General features: G+C 53.0%; 1 protein-coding gene across 2 annotated transcripts in view; it reads left to right on the top strand.

The window, feature by feature from the left end:
• The window catches only part of sppl3 (signal peptide peptidase 3), a 271,477-nt gene that overhangs the window by 140,247 nt on the left and 118,293 nt on the right, over positions 1-12,937 (top strand). The gene's annotated exons all lie outside the window — the stretch shown is intronic.

Here is a 12,937-nt window from a genome sequence, read left to right on the forward strand (position 1 = left end):
CATCCTCAATGATGGTGGAGCCCAGCACATGAGTGCAAAAGACAAGGCTGAAGCGTTTGCAAGCATCTTCAGCTAGAAGTGCCGAGTGGATGATCTATATCGACCTACTCCTGAGGTCCCCACCATCACCGAAGCCAGTCTTTAGCCAATTTGATTCACTCCACGTGATATCAAAAAACGGCTCAGCGCACAGCAAAAGCTATGGGCCTGACAACATCCCGGCTATCGCACTGAAGACTTGTGCTCCAGAACTAGCAGCGCCTCTATCTAAGCTGATCCAGTATAGCTACAACACTGGCATCTATCCGACAATGTGGGAAACTGTCCAGGTATGTCCTGTCCACAAAAAGCAGGACCAATCTAACCCCGCCAATTACCGCCCCATCAGTCTACTCTCAATCATCGGCAAAGTGATGGAAGGTGTCATCGACAGTGCTACCAAGTGACACTCTCCAATAACCTGCTCACTGATGCCCAGTTTGGGTTCCGCCAGGACCCCACTCTGCTCCCGACCTCATTACAGCCTTGGTCCAAACATGGACAAAGGAGCTGAATTCCAGAGGTGAGATGAGAGTGACTGCCCTTGACATCAAGGCAGCATTTGACCGAGTGTAGCATCAAGGAGCCCTAGTAAAACTGAAGTCAATGGGAATCGGGGAAAACGCTCCACTGGCTGGAGTCATACCTAGCACAAAGGAAGATGGTTGTGGTGGTTGAAGGTCAATCATCTCAGCCCCAGGACATCGCTGCAGGAGTTCCTCAGGGCAGTGTCCTAGGCCCAACCATTTTCAGCTGCATCATCAATGACCTTCCCTCCAACATAAGGTCAGAAATGGGGATGTTCGCTGATGACTGCACAGTGTTCAGCGCCATTCACAACTCCTCAGATAATGAAGCAGTCCATGCCCGCATGCAACAAGACCTGAACGACATTTAGGCTTGGGCTGATAAGTGGCAGGTAACATTCGCGCCACAGAAGTGCCAGGCAATGACTATCTCCAACAAGTGAGAGTCTTAACCACCACCACCATGACATTCAACGGTATTACCATCGCCAAATCCCCGACCATCAACATCCTGGGAGCCACCATTGACCAGAAACTTAACTGGAGCAGCCACATAAATACTGTGGCAACAAGAGCAGGTCAGAGGCTAGGTATTCTGCGGCGAGTGTCTCACCTCCTGACTCCCCAAAGCCTTTCCACCATCTACAAGGCACAAGTCAGGAGTGTGATGGAATACTCTCCACTTGCCTGGAGGAGTGCAGCTCCAACAACACTCAAGAAGCTCGACACCATCCAGGACAAATCAGCCCGCTTGATTGGCACCCCATCCACCACCTTAAACATTCACTCCCTCCACCACCGGCGTACTGTGGCTGCAGTGTGTACCATCTACAAGATGCACTGCAGCAACTCGCCAAGGCTTCTTCGGCAGCACCTCCCAAACCCGTAATCTCTTCCACCTAGAAGGACAAGGGCAGCAGGCGCATGGGACACCACCACCTCCAAGTTCCCCTCCAAGTCACACACCATCCTGACTTAGAAGCATATTGGCGAATCTTCATCGTCACTGGGTCAAAATCCTGGAACTCCCTACCTAACAGCACTGTGGGAGTACCTTCACCACTCAGACTGCAGCGGTTCAAGAAGCCGGCTCACTACCAGCTTCTCAAGGGCAATTAGGGATGGGCAATAAATGCTGGCCTTGCCAGCGCCACCCACATCCCATAAACAAATTTTTAAAAATGAGAACGGTCACATTCAAAGAAAATGTCATAGGTGACTTTGGTTAATGCTGTTTTGGTGCTGTGTGAAGGGCAGAAGCCAAACCCAGAGATTTGAATAGGAAGTTGTGGGCGAGATGAGGAAGTGGTCAGAGATGGAATTGTTAGATTTAGACTATGTGTGTGCGGAGGTCCCAGAAGATATGGCGAGATCGAGGAATGGCTAAAGCTATGGGATTGGGCGTTTGTGAGGATGAGATTGATGGAGAACAGGGAGTAATGAATTCAGAGAAGGGTGGCTGGCAGGTGAACAGGTTAATCAATACTTGCAAAATTTGATTTTAAAAGATTATCCAAAATTGGGTGTTTATCATTTTAACCAAACCGACTTCCACAGTTAAACATTTTCAAGTTTTCTTCATTATATCTCTCCATGTCATAGTGAGCTTATTTCAGAATAGGTGTGCTCCATTTCCCTTGTTTACAGTGGGCCTGCTCCATCATTGTTTCAGGTGTTTCTTGAAATAGGAATTCTTGGGTAGTGTTTTAAGAAAGAAGTCCTTCGCTATTCAAGAAACCACGTCATTGCCTTGTCATGTTTTGGGTTTGTACACTTCAATATTTTCTCGCGTTCAGCATCACCGGTCACTCCAATAAAGCGCTCGTCGCATTGCCTACAATCTGGCTAATATTAAAACAGTCGTGAAACCCAGGGATCATAACCGGGAACCCTTGTGCTGCGCATCAGTTACTGGATTGCATCCCGGACTGCCATGTGACTCTCCTCGCTTCCCTCTGCTTCCCAAATTTCATTAAGTTTTGCAGTTTTAACTATAAATAATAAAAATGACCAAATGTATGACTCTCAAATCAGGATTGCATTATGTAGGTGTGTCTTCGTCCAATTACTCCCACTCTTTCCCACCCCCCAAACCTATATTCTTGCTTCACCTGAAAACTCTACATTGTCTTCACTCCCCATGTGCAATGCCATGTGAGATTGACTAGTTTATAAATAATATTTTGTACTTTGAAAGAAAAATATGGTTCTTCATTTTCCATCATCCACATACCATGGGAATATTCCCTACCTCAACAACCTCTGGAGAAACCATGTTGAGAACACGCGAGCCGTCCCCGACCGATATCGGACACGGGAGTCCGGAGCGAGAGGCGATCCACTGCCGCCCGGCCAACCGGGTCCAAAGGCCCGCTGCGTTAACCACGAGGAACCCCGGGCTCGCTTCGGAGCGATGGGCACCCGGACTCCCGATGTCGGATATGCTCCGTTCTGGTACTGTGGTGAGTCGGGAGGAGAGGGAGAGGGGCAGGGAGAGAGAGTGTGAGGGAACTTCCCGCCGACCTCACAAAATGGCGGCCGCCCTTCTTCAGCCGCAGTCTCAGTCTCTCTCTCTCTCTCTCCCCCTCGCTCTCGCTCTCTTACCCCCCCCCGCTCGCTCTCTCTCGCTCTCTTCCCCCCTCCAGTCGCTCTTCCCCCCCCCCCCCCGCTCGCTCTCTCTCGCTCTCTTCCCCCCTCCAGTCGCTCTCTTTCCCCCCCCCCAGTCGCTCTCTTCCCCCCCCAGTCGCTCTCTTCCCCCCCCAGTCGCTCTCTTCCCCCCCCAGTCGCTCTCTTCCCCCCCCAGTCGCTCTCTTCCCCCCCCAGTCGCTCTCTTCCCCCCCCAGTCGCTCTCTTCCCCCCCCAGTCGCTCTCTTCCCCCCCCAGTCGCTCTCTTCCCCCCCCAGTCGCTCTCTTCCCCCCCCCAGTCGCTCTCTTCCCCCCCCAGTCGCTCTCTTCCCCCCCCCAGTCGCTCTCTTCCCCCCCCAGTCGCTCTCTTCCCCCCCCCAGTCGCTCTCTTCCCCCCCCAGTCGCTCTCTTCCCCCCCCCAGTCGCTCTCTTCCCCCCCCAGTCGCTCTCTTCCCCCCCCAGTCGCTCTCTTCCCCCCCCAGTCGCTCTCTTCCCCCCCCAGTCGCTCTCTTCCCCCCCCAGTCGCTCTCTTCCCCCCCCAGTCGCTCTCTTCCCCCCCCAGTCGCTCTCTTCCCCCCCCAGTCGCTCTCTTCCCCCCCCAGTCGCTCTCTTCCCCCCCCAGTCGCTCTCTTCCCCCCCCAGTCGCTCTCTTCCCCCCCCAGTCGCTCTCTTCCCCCCCCAGTCGCTCTCTTCCCCCCCCAGTCGCTCTCTTCCCCCCCCAGTCGCTCTCTTCCCCCCCCAGTCGCTCTCTTCCCCCCCCAGTCGCTCTCTTCCCCCCCCAGTCGCTCTCTTCCCCCCCCAGTCGCTCTCTTCCCCCCCCAGTCGCTCTCTTCCCCCCCCAGTCGCTCTCTTCCCCCCCCAGTCGCTCTCTTCCCCCCCCAGTCGCTCTCTTCCCCCCCCAGTCGCTCTCTTCCCCCCCCAGTCGCTCTCTTCCCCCCCCAGTCGCTCTCTTCCCCCCCCAGTCGCTCTCTTCCCCCCCCAGTCGCTCTCTTCCCCCCCCAGTCGCTCTCTTCCCCCCCCAGTCGCTCTCTTCCCCCCCCAGTCGCTCTCTTCCCCCCCCAGTCGCTCTCTTCCCCCCCCAGTCGCTCTCTTCCCCCCCCAGTCGCTCTCTTCCCCCCCCAGTCGCTCTCTTCCCCCCCCAGTCGCTCTCTTCCCCCCCCAGTCGCTCTCTTCCCCCCCCAGTCGCTCTCTTCCCCCCCCAGTCGCTCTCTTCCCCCCCCAGTCGCTCTCTTCCCCCCCCAGTCGCTCTCTTCCCCCCCCAGTCGCTCTCTTCCCCCCCCAGTCGCTCTCTTCCCCCCCCAGTCGCTCTCTTCCCCCCCCAGTCGCTCTCTTCCCCCCCCAGTCGCTCTCTTCCCCCCCCAGTCGCTCTCTTCCCCCCCCAGTCGCTCTCTTCCCCCCCCAGTCGCTCTCTTCCCCCCCCAGTCGCTCTCTTCCCCCCCCAGTCGCTCTCTTCCCCCCCCAGTCGCTCTCTTCCCCCCCCAGTCGCTCTCTTCCCCCCCCAGTCGCTCTCTTCCCCCCCCAGTCGCTCTCTTCCCCCCCCAGTCGCTCTCTTCCCCCCCCAGTCGCTCTCTTCCCCCCCCAGTCGCTCTCTTCCCCCCCCAGTCGCTCTCTTCCCCCCCCAGTCGCTCTCTTCCCCCCCCAGTCGCTCTCTTCCCCCCCCAGTCGCTCTCTTCCCCCCCCAGTCGCTCTCTTCCCCCCCCAGTCGCTCTCTTCCCCCCCCAGTCGCTCTCTTCCCCCCCCAGTCGCTCTCTTCCCCCCCCAGTCGCTCTCTTCCCCCCCCAGTCGCTCTCTTCCCCCCCCAGTCGCTCTCTTCCCCCCCCAGTCGCTCTCTTCCCCCCCCAGTCGCTCTCTTCCCCCCCCAGTCGCTCTCTTCCCCCCCCAGTCGCTCTCTTCCCCCCCCAGTCGCTCTCTTCCCCCCCCAGTCGCTCTCTTCCCCCCCCAGTCGCTCTCTTCCCCCCCCAGTCGCTCTCTTCCCCCCCCAGTCGCTCTCTTCCCCCCCCAGTCGCTCTCTTCCCCCCCCAGTCGCTCTCTTCCCCCCCCAGTCGCTCTCTTCCCCCCCCAGTCGCTCTCTTCCCCCCCCAGTCGCTCTCTTCCCCCCCCAGTCGCTCTCTTCCCCCCCCAGTCGCTCTCTTCCCCCCCCAGTCGCTCTCTTCCCCCCCCAGTCGCTCTCTTCCCCCCCCAGTCGCTCTCTTCCCCCCCCAGTCGCTCTCTTCCCCCCCCCAGTCGCTCTCTTCCCCCCCCCAGTCGCTCTCTTCCCCCCCCCAGTCGCTCTCTTCCCCCCCCAGTCGCTCTCTTCCCCCCCCAGTCGCTCTCTTCCCCCCCCAGTCGCTCTCTTCCCCCCCCAGTCGCTCTCTTCCCCCCCCAGTCGCTCTCTTCCCCCCCCAGTCGCTCTCTTCCCCCCCAGTCGCTCTCTTCCCCCCCAGTCGCTCTCTTCCCCCCCCAGTCGCTCTCTTCCCCCCCCAGTCGCTCTCTTCCCCCCCCAGTCGCTCTCTTCCCCCCCCAGTCGCTCTCTTCCCCCCCCAGTCGCTCTCTTCCCCCCCCAGTCGCTCTCTTCCCCCCCCAGTCGCTCTCTTCCCCCCCCAGTCGCTCTCTTCCCCCCCCAGTCGCTCTCTTCCCCCCCCAGTCGCTCTCTTCCCCCCCCAGTCGCTCTCTTCCCCCCCCAGTCGCTCTCTTCCCCCCCCCAGTCGCTCTCTTCCCCCCCCAGTCGCTCTCTTCCCCCCCCAGTCGCTCTCTTCCCCCCCCAGTCGCTCTCTTCCCCCCCCAGTCGCTCTCTTCCCCCCCCCAGTCGCTCTCTTCCCCCCCCCAGTCGCTCTCTTCCCCCCCCAGTCGCTCTCTTCCCCCCCCAGTCGCTCTCTTCCCCCCCCAGTCGCTCTCTTCCCCCCCCAGTCGCTCTCTTCCCCCCCCAGTCGCTCTCTTCCCCCCCCAGTCGCTCTCTTCCCCCCCCCAGTCGCTCTCTTCCCCCCCCCAGTCGCTCTCTTCCCCCCCCCAGTCGCTCTCTTCCCCCCCCAGTCGCTCTCTTCCCCCCCCAGTCGCTCTCTTCCCCCCCCAGTCGCTCTCTTCCCCCCCCAGTCGCTCTCTTCCCCCCCCAGTCGCTCTCTTCCCCCCCCAGTCGCTCTCTTCCCCCCCCAGTCGCTCTCTTCCCCCCCCAGTCGCTCTCTTCCCCCCCCAGTCGCTCTCTTCCCCCCCCAGTCGCTCTCTTCCCCCCCCAGTCGCTCTCTTCCCCCCCCAGTCGCTCTCTTCCCCCCCCAGTCGCTCTCTTCCCCCCCCAGTCGCTCTCTTCCCCCCCCAGTCGCTCTCTTCCCCCCCCAGTCGCTCTCTTCCCCCCCCAGTCGCTCTCTTCCCCCCCCAGTCGCTCTCTTCCCCCCCCAGTCGCTCTCTTCCCCCCCCAGTCGCTCTCTTCCCCCCCCAGTCGCTCTCTTCCCCCCCCAGTCGCTCTCTTCCCCCCCCCAGTCGCTCTCTTCCCCCCCCCCAGTCGCTCTCTTCCCCCCCCCAGTCGCTCTCTTCCCCCCCCCAGTCGCTCTCTTCCCCCCCCCAGTCGCTCTCTTCCCCCCCCAGTCGCTCTCTTCCCCCCCCCAGTCGCTCTCTTCCCCCCCCCAGTCGCTCTCTTCCCCCCCCCCAGTCGCTCTCTTCCCCCCCCCCCAGTCGCTCTCTTCCCCCCCCCCAGTCGCTCTCTTCCCCCCCCCCAGTCGCTCTCTTCCCCCCCCCCAGTCGCTCTCTTCCCCCCCCCCAGTCGCTCTCTTCCCCCCCCCCAGTCGCTCTCTTCCCCCCCCCAGACGCTCTCTGTTTCCCCCCCCCCCCCCCCCCAAGTCGGCACCATTCCCTAGACTTTGTTAACAAGCGACCGAAGTAAGGAGCAACGGACTTGTCGCTGGGAAAGAAAAGCTTCCAGCCTTGCTAAAGAGAGAGTATTAACACTTGATCCAGCCTGCTAGATCTTTGTTTCTTTTTCAGGCTTCTCCAGAGCCTGCGGTGTTGAAATTGGATGTCCAACCTCTAGAAAATATACTGCACTGTGTTCTTTTCAGGGTTCCTGCAAGGCATCCACTAATAGAGCTTACATTACAAAATGGAAGAAGTTTGTGCAGTGGTGATCGAAGTATGTCGGTCCCATCTCGTATCCTGCATATTTTGGACTATGTTAAACATCTGTTCAGTGTTAGTTCAAAACCTTTTTCTATTCAGGTTCATGTTGCATCTGTTTCTGTGCAACATTTGTGTTTGGATCGTTGGGGAATTATACTTTGGTGTCCTGTTTTATATAAGCTATATGGAAATTGTGATCAATTAGGCCTTCTAGTTCCCAGTTGGGACTTTAATTTAGTTAACGGACCCACCGTTCAAATCTCTGAAAGTTTGTTACTCGCACTGAAAACTGCATCAGTGTCTTTTAGGGTGGTCCTTGGGACTTGCTGAGTTTTTCTTTAAGGTCACTTCCAATTGGGCAAGAAGTTGTCTCATTGTTTTATTTGCTGTCACAAAATCTTTGGTTTCCATTGTGTAGATGTTTGCAGAACTTGAAGTTAGTCTGGGCAATTATTTGTTTTTTATGGTGCAAGGATCAGGTCAACTCGTAACTGAGCAGCGAATGGCCAAATGGATGGTTGCGTGTGTCCTGTATTGCTACTATCTTGTATGGATGAGGCCTAGAAAGCAGATCAAGGATCATTCTGTCCATTCAGTGGTTGAGTCCCAAGAATCTCTTGTCGGCTTCCAATTAATAGAATATGCAAGGTTATTGAGCAGTCTTCACTTGTTCACTAAACATTACTATCCAGATTTAACTGAAAAAAGAGAATTCCAAAGATTCACGACCCTTCAGCAGATTGGTCCTGAAAGCTGGCAATGTTTGTATTACTGCTGTGGTGGCTGGAGGATGTGAACTGAAGATAAATTATCAACTGGTAGGTCCTCATTCTTTGAACAGTAGGCATCCTCCACACGCCACAATCCAGTGCCTACAGAGGTATATAGTTTAAGGGATCGGCAACAACTCACATTTATGTAGCACTTTTAATATGCAAAAAAATACCAAGGCGCTTCACAGAGGTGCAACAAGAAAAAAATGGACGCTAAGCCAATGAAGGCGACTCAAAGTTTGATCAGAGAGCTGGGTTTTAAGGAGCGTGTTAATGGAGTAGAGAGATGTGAAGAGAGTTTAGGGAGAGAATTTCAGAGCATGGGGCCTAGGTGGTTGAAGGTACAGCCACCAATGATGGAACAAAGGGAGGGATGCACAAAAGGCCAACGTCTGAGGAAGAGAGATTTCGGGGGGGGGTGGGGGAGTTGTAGGGCTGAAGGAGATTCGATTGGGGAGCAGCGAGACTTTAGTGGGCTGCGTTCATTATCGCACTACTTGGTGCACTTACCTACTAAGCAGTCAAGGGAGTTACTCCCTGCATATTTAAAGGATTCTCACAATTCTTCCAGCGGTAAGCTGAGTTTTAATACAAAAGCAAAATACTGCGGGTGTTGGAAATCACAAATAAAAACAGAAAATGCTGGAAATATTCAGCAGGTCAGGCAGCTTCTGTGGAGAGAGAAATAGTTAACGTTTCAGGTCAATGACCTTTCGTCAGAAATTTAAGCCTGATTTGGTGCAGATGTTAAATGAATGATATTTTATATGACTGATAAATAACCAAACTTACAGAAATTAAAAAATATGTTGATCGCTGGTGTGTGTGTGTGTGCATGGTGCTCCATCTGGTCTCTAATGTTATTGTTTGGCAGGGAAAGAGTTTTTCTGTGTAGTGCAGTATCTGTCTTTAGTTGGAAAGCACATTCTTCTAGTCAAATATCTTTTGGAAATTAAGTACTATCGTAGGGGTTTCCACTCGGGACGTTACCTCCTTAAAGAAATCATGGAGATCAAGTCAGGTGTGATCATCTTCTGAATCCCAGTTGACTGCTGTTTAGTAAATTATTATACATATGCTCCAAGTTCCTGGGACTAGGGACAGGGTCACTGGCAAGGCTTGGAAGCTAAGCAGAGCCAGGCCTGGTTAGTACCTGGAGGGGTGACCATCAGGGAAGACCAGGTGCAGAAGGTCACGGAAGGAGCCACGGGAGGAGCGGCTGGTGAGCAGGCCCGGGCGGTGGGCTGAAGATTGTCGGACAGGAGGAATGGTGGAAATGGAATGGCGGCGCGCACCGACGCAGCGGCTTTGCTTCTCCCAGTCATGGGAGCTTGCAGATCACATTTCGTTGTTCATGTACTTGTGCAATGACAATAAAGTTGAATTATTATTGTTAAGTTTATTTCTGATGATTGATTAAATTATTTTACATGAAATGGAAGTGAGATTAATGGATCAAATATCCTCAGTTTTTTTAATGAGCTTCCTTCCTTTCCCAAACACCAGGAATATCCTAGAAAACAAATATCCTAGAGAACATTACTTTACATCCCCTATCTTTGCATTTAGAAGCAATCCTTGTGTATGTACCTCTTTAAGGCACTTGTATTATTTCTCCCTATGTCATTTACCTCTTTATGGGCCGTCACCACTGCATCCCTTCCTGTTTTTCTTCAGGGTCCCAGCTAACCTTTCCTCTAGCTGCAGGTAGGCAACTCGCCATCTTATAGGTACAGGTAGACTACCTTTTATCCGAACTTCCGAAAACCGAAACCCTCTAAAAACCGAAGGTTTTTTCGTTCAGCGTAAGTCATGCGCACGACATGACCAGAGTGGCGCACGACTTACGCTGAGCAGAGGGTCAGCGTAAGTCGTGCGCACGACCCCGACCCCCGCCGACGACACCCCCGCCGACCCCGACGACCCGACCCCCCGCCGACCCACCCCCGACAAATTTCCCAGTCTTATAAAATACCATCCGAAATTTTCCGAAAACAGAAACACGGCTGGTCCCGAGGTTTTCGGATAAAGGATAGTCTTACCTGTATTGCCTTTATGGCACACATGACTGAGTCCCCTGTGACTACAATCTCCTGTTGACTTGTAAACTGCTTCTTCGCCCAAGGTGTCCTACCTGTTATTCTAGCTACAATCTCTTCTGTGATTTTGTTTCCTTCATCATTTATGGTTAGTGCCTGCTACCTATTTGATAATATCCCATGTGTAGCTTTGAAGGCTTTCGTACTAGTTTTACCAACCTTCGTCCATTCACTATCCCCATTTCCTTGGCTTCCTTCAGCTCTGAAACATGCTGATCCTGTCCCTGATTATGTTAGTCTCTATATTTGGTTCCTAATGATTCATTCTCAAAATGTAGTTATAGCTTAGTGTCACAGGAGGAGGCCATTCGGCCCATCAAGTCCGTGCCGGCTCTCTGTAGAGCAATCCAGTCAGTCCCATTCCCCCACTCTATCCCCGTAGCCCTGCAAGTTTATTTCCCTCAAGTGTCTATCCAGTCTCCCCTTGAAAACATTGAGTGTCTCCACTTCCGTTGGCAACGAGTTCCAGGTCCTCACCACTCGCTGCGTAAAAAAGTTTTTCCTCACATCCCCCCCCTGTATCTCTTGCCCAAAACCTTAACTCTGTGTCCCCTAGTCCTTGTACCATCAACTAGTGGGAACAGCCTTTCCCCGTCTAGCCTATCCAAACCCGTCATAATCTTGTACACCTCTATCAAATCTCCCCTTAACCTCCTTTGCTCTAATGAAAACAAATACAGCTTCTCCAACCTGTCCTTCCAGCTAAGATCCCCATCCCTGGAACCATTCTGGTAAATCTCCACTGCACCCTCTCCAGTGCCTTCACATCCTTCCTAAGGTGACCAGAACTGGACGCAATACGCCAGTTGTGGCCTAACCAGCGTTTCATAAAAGTTCAGCATAACGTCTCTACTTTTGTACTCAATACCTCTATTTATGAAGCCCAAGATCCCATATGCTTTGCTAACCACTCTCTCTCAATATGTCCTGCCACCTTCAGGGACCTATGCACATTAACTCCCAGGTCCCTCTGTCCCTGCACACTCTTTAAAACTGTGCCATTAAGTGTATATTGCCTCTCCCTGTTCCGACTGCAAAAATGCAACACCTCACACTTCTGTATTAAATTCCATCTGCCACTTGTCTGCCCATTCTGCTAGCCTTTCTGTGTCCTGTTGCAGTCGATTGGTATCATCCTCACTGTTTGCCACACCCCCAAGTTTGATGTTATCGGCAAGTTTAGAAATTCTACTCTGTATTCCAATATCCAGGTCATTTATAAAAGCAGTGGCCCCATCACTGACGCTTGTGGAACACCACTGTCTACCATCCTCCAGTCAGAAAAACAGCCATTTACCACAACTTGCTGTTTTCTGTCCTTAAGCCAATTCCTTATCCGAGCTGCCACTGACCCACCTTTTCCACGAGCCTCAATTTTGTTAACCAGCCTTATATGTCAAAAGCTTTCCTAAAATCCATGTAGACAACACCCATTGCATTCCTTTCATCAATCCTCCCCGTTACTTCATCAAAAAATTCAATTCGATTAGTCAAACACGATCTGCCTTTTACAAATCCATGTTGGCTCTCCTTAATTAGCTTAAACCTCTCCAAGTGCCTGTTAATTTTTTTCCTTGATTATTTCTGAAACTTTATCCACCACTGATGTTAAACTGACCAGCCTGTAGTTACTGGATTTGTCCTTGCACCCTTTCTTGAACAATGGTGTCACATTTGCCACTTTCCAATCCTCAGGCACCTCCCCCGCATCTAGGGAAGATTGGAAAATTATGGCAAGCCCTTCTGCTATCTCCTCCCCCAATTCCCTTAGCAACCTGGGATGCAAGCCATCTGGACCAGGTGACTTATCCACTCTAAGCATACCCAGCCTTTCTATTACATCCTGTCTATCAATTTTCACCCCTTCCATTGCTTCTACCTTTTCCACGTCTACCGATATTTTATCAGCATCCACCTCCTTAGTAAACACCGATACAAAGTACTCATTGAGTATTCTAGCCTTGCCCTGTGCCGCTATGCATATATCACCACCTTTGTCCCAAATAGGCCCCACACCACCTCTTACTGTTTACATGCCGGTAGAAGATTTTTGGGTTCCCTTTTATTCTCTCTTTGCCAATCTTATTTTCATCTTCACTTCCCCTCTCAAGTTATTGTATTTGGTCTGGTTCTCCCTTTAAGAATTCACGTGACATTCATCATACGCCCTCTTTTTTTTGCTTCATCATCTTCTCAATCTCCCTCGTCATCCAAGGAGCTCTTGCTTTGGTTCCCTTACCCTTCCCTCTTGTTGGAATGTACCTAACCTGTACTTGGAAAATCTCTTCCATAAAGATCATCCATTGTTCCGTTTCAGTTTTTCCTGTCAGTCTTTGTTTCCATTTTACCCTGGCTAGATCCTTTCGCATCCCATTGAAGTTAGCCCTATTCCAGTTTAGAAGTTCCACTCTAGATTGTTCCTTCCTCCCCTCCATTGCTAATCTAAATCTTATGATACGATGACTTTCACTTATCGAGTCTATACTGTCGATTTGCCTTAAATAATCACCTCATTTATACCTGTCCTTGTAGGTTTCTCTACCTTCCTCTCTAAAGTCATACCTGAATCAGTAGGAAATTTTTGCATCTTTTAAGAAAAGGCTTGCATTTATATAGCACCTTTCACCTAAAGTGTTTCACAGCCAAATAAGTATATTTGAAGTGCTGTCACCGTGGTAATTGCCCTTGAGCAGGTGAGTCACCACCTTGAACCGCTGCAGTCTGTGTGGTGAAGGTACCCCCATGGTGAGTATACTACTTTGTAGCATGTGTGGCTTGCTAGGCCATTTCA

Source organism: Somniosus microcephalus, chromosome 19, assembly GCF_052327205.1.
Source record: "Somniosus microcephalus isolate GS21.2 chromosome 19, FLI_Smic_1.0, whole genome shotgun sequence".
NCBI classification, from domain to species: domain Eukaryota; kingdom Metazoa; phylum Chordata; class Chondrichthyes; order Squaliformes; family Somniosidae; genus Somniosus; species Somniosus microcephalus.